Consider the following 7,432-nt stretch of genomic DNA (forward strand, 5'->3'; position numbering starts at 1 on the left):
AAAAGAGATCCTTTGGTTTAGGCTCATTGCCTGGTTTTCTCAAAACAGTACAGCTTTCCCGTTAACCCTCTGTGATTTCATTTAGACAATGGCAGTGGGTTCATTTTCACGTGTTATCAGAGCATTTTCACTGTCATGTCAGCTTGTACATTTATGTCACTAGAGAATGTCCTAATTGAAATCTATCTTTTATCATGAAGCAGTTTCACACAAATAATTTTATCAGCAACATTTATATTTCTACATAACTAAACTATCCATCCTAAGGAAGAAATAGCAAATAAATGGTAAACATTAATTTTGTATTTAAGGAAAATAAGAACGAAACTGTAAAACAATTTATTGAATCTATTGCTGGTGGAGTGTATAGTAATTTAGAAACATAATCTCATATCATCCTCATAATCACTTTGTGAGGAATGTAAGGAAGGTGTGGTGAGTCCCTGTGATAAAAATGCACCTTGCCAAGTGCACACATTTAGCTGGTGGGTGTGAAGTTAGGATTTGAGCCTAATTTTGTCCATTTTTGATCAGTTTGGACAGGAAGACTTGGCAGAAGCCGAAATACTATGTTTAGATGAGCAAACCATCTTGTTTTTATCAGGAATTTATAATTAGTGATTGAAAAAAATACATCTTTAAGGAACATGTTATTCCACACTCTATAAACTCTACAAAGAGATGGAACATTTTAATGATTTCTTTAATGAAAAGCATAATACTAGAAAACAAGAAAAAAAACTAATAAAAGGAGCACACAAAAGAAAATCACAAAAATTCATCGAAATACTAAATATAGGAATATAGAAACGAACAAAATAGAGTAATATAAAAAATGATGTGTATTCTAGGATTGTAAAAATGGTTCAATATTGGGAAATTTATTAAAATAGTTGTATAGTCAAGACGAAAGAATAAAACCCCTATTTTTTACTTCCTAATAGATTCCAAATAATATTTAATAAAATGCAATTGTATTTCTTTCTGTTTAAAAAAATATATTTTATTGATTTCAGAGAGGAAAGAGAGATAGAAACATCAGCGACGAGAGAGAGAATCACTGATCTGCTGCCTCCTGCACGCCCTCCACTGGGGATCAAGCCTGCAACCCAGAATCGAACCCGGGACCCTTCAGTCCGCAGGCCAGTGCTCTATCCATTGAGCCAAACTGGCTAGGGTGCAATAGTATTTCTTTTAAGAAAATACACACACAACATAGTAATTTAGGAATAGAGGAAATGTTATGAAATTGTGAAAAATCAATTCAAGAAAATAGAAAAATGTTAGAGGCTTATTATATGCCCAACTCCATCACTTATAGTTAACATCATTCTATAAATTCCAGCCAATGCTGTACATTTTTTAAAAGACTAACATTTTTAAAATTCTTTATTGCATATGCTATTAACAGTTCTAAATACTTGACAAATATTAACTCACTTAATCTTCACAGCAATCCTGGAATATGGACTGTCATTCTCATTTTACAAATTAGAAAGCTGAGTCCCAGAGAAGGCTAATAGTGGTAGAGCTTAATTAAAACTCAAGTGTCTTAACTTGTGTCTTTAATCTTTTTTGTTTTAAATTGTTTTTTTTTTAATATATTTTATTGAATTTTTACAGAGAGGAAGGGAGAGATATAGAGAGTTAGAAACATCGATGGGAGAGAAACATCGATTAGCTGCCTCTTGCACATCTCCTACTGGGGATGTGCCCGCAACCCAGGTACATGCCCTTGACCCGAATCGAACCCGGGACCTTACAGTCCGCAGGCCGACGCTCTATCCACTGAGCCAAACCGGTTTCGGCGTGTCTTTAATCTTTAACAGTATAATACTCGGTGTGCTACCTCTCAAAAGTTACAATTATTTGAAAAGAGGTGGTATCTTTTTTTCTTAAAAAATGTATTTTTTACTAAAAAATTCCAAGAAAATCAACTAAAGAATTGTTAGAATAAGAGGCTTCAGTTAAGTAGCCATACAAAAAATGTGTTTAAACCAATTGACTTTCCTATTACAGCTACAAATTGAAAACGATGAAGAAATCCCATTTATCATAGCAATGAAATATCACATATGTGTGAATAAAGTATGTAAGAAATGTACAAGAATAATTAAAATAAAACATTGTATTGAGAAACACAAAATATTAGCTGTAATGGAGATTTGTGTTGTATTCCTGGATGAAAATAATAAATATCGGAAAAATGTGGCATCCCCAAATTAATTATAACGTTAATGAAAGTCAATTTAAAACCCAAAGAGATTTTCATGGAGAGGTTGGCAAAATAGCTATTAAAATTCATCAGGAATAATGGACATCCTGGGAAAAATAAAATTTTGAAAATAAAGATTAATGGCCCTAGCCGGTTTGGCTCAGTGGATAAAGTGTCGGCCTGCCAACCAAAGGGTCCCGGGTTCGATTCTGGTCAAGGACAAGCACCTTGGTTGCAGGCTCCTCCCCGGCCCGGACCCTGGTCAGGGCTCATGCAGGAGGCAACCAATCGATGTATTTCTCCCACATCAATATTTCTCTGTCTTCCCCTCTCTCTACCACTCTCCCTAAAAATCAGTGAAAAATATCCTCGGGTGAGGATTAAAAACAAACAAACAAACAGAAAATAAAGATTAATGAAGAAGGAACTTCTAATTCTAAGTATTAAAAAAAATTATAAAGTTACAATCACTAAGACAATACGGTACTTTTTACTAAAATAGAAACTTAGAGGAGCTAAATCAGCTTGAAAATTCCCAAAACCGATTTAAGCAAAATAAAGATAGCATTGTATTTTACATTATCTGTATATTCGTGTTATTCATATGATATAAAATAAATATCAGATTAATTAAGAAAACATAAAGAAACAACTGAAGGAAAATTTAAAAATAAAGGTGGAGTTTGAGAGAAGACAATGTCTTAGAAATTAGGATTGTTTCACCTAAAAAGGTCAACTAAATTTGAGTTAAGCATCCAAGAGAGTAAGGGATTGCAACTAGAGAATTTTATACTTCTTGCACGTGCCAGAGCAAGTCATTTCAGTAGAAGTTATTCACAATGTCATTGAGTAATTCCTAAATTTCTATAAAGTCTTAAAACATGTTATCACTAATAACAATGAAATAATTCCAGTTTTCTGTCTTCAATTATGCAGTGGATACTTGGAGAGGAGTGCCACAATGATAACATTTGGAGAGAAGTATTTCCCGTTCTAAGGTAGAGTATGGTGCAGGAAAGATTGTTTTCTTAATCTCCCTCCAGCGTAGCTCTGCGTTTTTAATGCTGGGACCCCAGAACAAGTGGGGCAGGAAAATGTATTATGATCAATGAGCAATGAAATGAAGAGGAAAAAGTGGTTTGTGTGTGTGTGTGTGTGTGTGAGATATCAGCCTGGACTTTGACAATCAATTCACATGAATGCTAACAAAACAGTGATTTTTTTTATCTCTTGGGTTCTAGTAGGAAAATTACTAGACTCCAAGTCCCAAAATAGCTCATGGAAAGAGTAACCAGCAGGCCCATGAACTTCCCCATCTTCTGGTTTATATCCATTCTGTCTCCGTGTCCATTGGCAATGGGTTGATTCGTGGCCACTGCTGTTCCTCCTGAGGCCCCTCACGCTTTTCCAGGTCTTTCTGCTAGTGGTCCCTCAGCTGACATGGACCATCCCCACCGCTGCCTCTGTCTCAGCTGTGGTGCCCTTTAGTTTCCATGATCAAATTGCCCAATATTCTGCATTCAGCCACCTTTCCCCTCCTTTCTAGCCTGACCATTGTCCTTGGATCAGGTTTGTTTCTTCCACTCTCTTTACCCATCAACTCTAAAGAGGTTCTTCCCTCTCTGGCACAAGGACTAGGACTGTTAATAATTTAGGTGGCGCCGAAACCGGTTTGGCTCAGTGGATAGAGCGTCGGCCTGCGGACTGAAGGGTCCCGGGTTCGATTCCGGTCAGGGGCATGTACCTTGGTTGCGGGCACATCCTCAGTAAGAGGTGTGCAGGAGGCAGCTGATCGATGTCTCTCTCTCTCGATGTTTCTAACTATCTCTCTCTCTTCCTCTCTGTAAAAAATCAATAAGATATATTAAAAAAAATTTAGGTGGCATTTTATCAGGAAACTTAGAGGTCTTGGTCCTGGGTGTTGGCTAACAGCCATCATCAATGCTCTTTTTATAAGAATTCATGAAGTTATATCCTCGGCAAATCTATCCTGCTGGCCCATGAGACATGTCTGAAAATGCCTGAATCTAAATAATAATAAATATTATTATAGAGTTTAGATCCTACCTTCAACCCCCCCACACCCCCAAACAAATACTGGTTTAAGCATGACTCTTTGTTTGTGCATAGATATATATTTAGTTTACATATTATTGACCATCCTCAGAAAAAAGGCCGAGATGTAGCCAAAAGAAATGCATGAGATGTTTTCTTCTCATGAGTAATAAAAGCAAAAGAGAGGCTTAGACATTTTGTGTTAAATAAGAATAACAAAATCAAACAAGCACAAGCCTAGAGATCAAGAAATAAATCTTGTTAATTTTCATGCTAGCCTGGCTGTCACTTTTTGAAGACTGTCAAAGAACTGTTTGAAAGTGGTGAGTTCTGGAGGGTAAAATGGGTGACAAAACAAAGAAAACAACCAACAAACAAAAGAGCAGAACAGACAGCCCTTGCAAAGGAGAGAAAAAATATATATATATACACAAAGAATGGAGGTGGTCATTGACAGTTTAGCACTAATTGGTAGTGATGACAGTATAATCGCCATTTAGTGTTCACAGTGTCTGCAAACTCTCATTCCTTTATTCAGTAAGCATTTATTGAGCCCTTACCCCATTTACCCTGTGCCGGCACCTTTTGGAGCACTGAGGATTCGGAGTGTAGATGCTTTGCACTAACCCAGCGTTTGTGAACTGGAGATGCTGACCAAGAAAGAAACTGACCACAGGTCTGTGAGGGACTAAGAGCATCATGTCCGGAGTGACTGACTGATGGTTAGTACCTGGGGAAATCTTAGGGATGACATGCTAACTTTGTTCAATTATATGAGGACTATCATCTGTCCTGTGTGACTGAGAAGGCAAAGCTTGGCTGAGTGGATGGGAATGAGAGGAAGACACATTTTTATTTAATCAAAGAAATGGCTGCCTGTAATTATAAGAAGCTACCCCTGGTAACAGAGATGGTTCCAGAAGCTTGGTCCCACTAGGAGGGAATGTGGCACAGAGAGTTTACTTATGGGGTGGTGACAGGTTGAGGATGGAAGGTTGGTAATGAACTCATCCTTGAGGACAAAGGTTACAGGAAATGTTATTGAGCTCATTAATGGGAAGGCCTCCCCTGATGACAATATAATGAAGGACTCTCAGGCTGCTATGGAGTCAAGTCGACCAGCTTTGCCCTTCACTCCTAGACCTTGGCCAACTTTCTCATCTCTGTGTCTTAGTCCCTACATCAGAGAAATGGGGATAGTAATAGTATATGTCTCACAGGACTGTAGTGAGAACTGAATAAAATAATGAGTGTAAATGAACTAATTTAAAATGTTTAGACTATAATAGGCATGCAATAAATGGGACTGCTATGGGGACCTGGAGTTCTGTCTTGGAAAACACTTAGACTCCCTCAAACAATCCAGAAAGTTAAAATGATACCCATTAATGTAGTAAGTCCCTCTCTCCCTGTCCTGGGGTTTGTAAAAACAAAATCTTTCTAAAATGTGCAGTGAGAGACAGTAAGCGCATGACATTAAAAAACAAATTGGGCCGCCAGGGTCAACCTATGAACCAGAAGCTCACGGTTCAATTCCCGGTCAGGGCATGTGCACAGATTGTGAGCTGGATCCCCAATGGGGTGTTGCAGGGGTGCAGGAAGCATCCAATCAATGATTCTCATCATTGATGTTTCTATCTCTCCCGCTCCCTTCCTCTCTGAAATCAGTAAAAATATATATATTTTTAAAAGAAGGCTACAATTTGGGCCAATTGTTGAGTTTTGTTAGCTTTTGCTTATTTGTTCTGTTGTTGGAAAGATTCCCTTTCCAGCTCAGTCTGTAACTCTTTGAATTATGCTAAGGGACCTATACTGTCACCCTCCATTTGTTGTATCAGAAAGGATGTGGGACAGTGTGCAATGGCCTCTTCAAAGAAAGCCTGCTCATGCACTTGGATGAATTTGAGTTGCTGGGGCTTTGGCTGTAATTAAGTATCTGTGTTGCAATCAGTTTCTGTGTTTTAGTCATGTTGTTGGTATTGACCATTGAAGAATTTGAATTAGCCATTAAGAAAGCCAGAAGGTGGTTGTGCTATAGCCTGGTTATGCCAACACAAGCCAATGAAACAATTTGGGATTGCCTGTAACATCGACTCAAAAGACTGGTAGACTGCAAGTTGTGTTTACTAGCTGCAATAAATGAGCCATTTCAATACTCTGTTCACTTTTCCAGGTCTTTCCTGATTAGCTCCACCTTCTCTTTGATTCACTAGTCCATGTTCTGTTTTATATTATTGTGTTTACATTTTAGACATTTAAACAAGACAGAGAAGAACAAAGAATAAAATCAACTCCTGCCTCTCAGAATTGACTTAAAATACTTTTAAAGTAACAAAATCCTACAATTAGTTAAGTCTCCTTCCAGAAGCATCTATAAATTAGTGTATATGGTTCCAATCCATTTTATACTTTTGCCCGTGTATTTATGCAATCATTTGACTATTTAGTCCTGGTTGTGTTTTTAAATTTTACAAAAATAATACCACATTGCTCTTTAACAACACGATGTTTTTGAGATCTGCGTAGTTATATATAGTTCCAGCTCTGTTCTCCCTGGTGAAATGTCTGTTTTCCTTGATAAGACATTTGCTATTCACATCTGGTGATCATGGATGACAGGATGTTATTGCTGGAAGAGTTAGGAGAAAACATCCTTCTAATTTATGTCTTTATGTGTTGTCAACACTGAGAACTTTTGAAAATGACAAAAACGAAGCCAAATGGGAAGTTGGGAAAATGTAAGTAAACTAGGACTCTCCCAGGCAGGTCACAATGGAGGATTAGCCTGCATCTGAAAAAAACAGGGTTGGGGGAGGGAAATGACGTTCTGAGCAGCACAGTTGGTTTAATGCAGTCCTTGAAATGCTCAGCCCCAGTCTCCAAAGCAAACAATTGCTTGGGGTAACATCCAGAAGACATATACCTTTCCACCCATTGTTCTTTTCATCATGCTGTTTCTTATGTTTAAAAACAATGCAGAATATGCATAGCCCATGGGCATGAGCAGTAGGGCAGTGAAGACCTGGTTTGGTGGGGGGGGAGGGGGTAGTAGCTAGGAGGAGGGAGTAAAGGGGGGAAAAATGGGAGATATCTGTAATAGTGTCAACAATTAAATAAAATATTTAAATGCCCCCCAATAAAATACTAATTATATATATATAT

General features: G+C 37.7%; 1 protein-coding gene across 1 annotated transcript in view; it reads left to right on the forward strand.

The window, feature by feature from the left end:
* The first annotated feature begins 3,143 nt into the window (after nucleotides 1-3,143).
* Nucleotides 3,144-7,432, forward strand: part of PKIB (protein kinase (cAMP-dependent, catalytic) inhibitor beta) — a 64,374-nt gene continuing 60,085 nt past the window's right edge. Inside the window, exon 1 of the mRNA XM_015557840.1 lies at nucleotides 3,144-3,213. The gene's annotated coding sequence lies outside the window, so the exon portion shown is untranslated. The remainder of the gene's footprint in view (nucleotides 3,214-7,432) is intronic.

This window comes from Myotis davidii, unplaced genomic scaffold (genome assembly GCF_000327345.1).
Source record: "Myotis davidii unplaced genomic scaffold, ASM32734v1 scaffold147, whole genome shotgun sequence".
Taxonomy (NCBI): Eukaryota; Metazoa; Chordata; class Mammalia; order Chiroptera; family Vespertilionidae; genus Myotis; species Myotis davidii.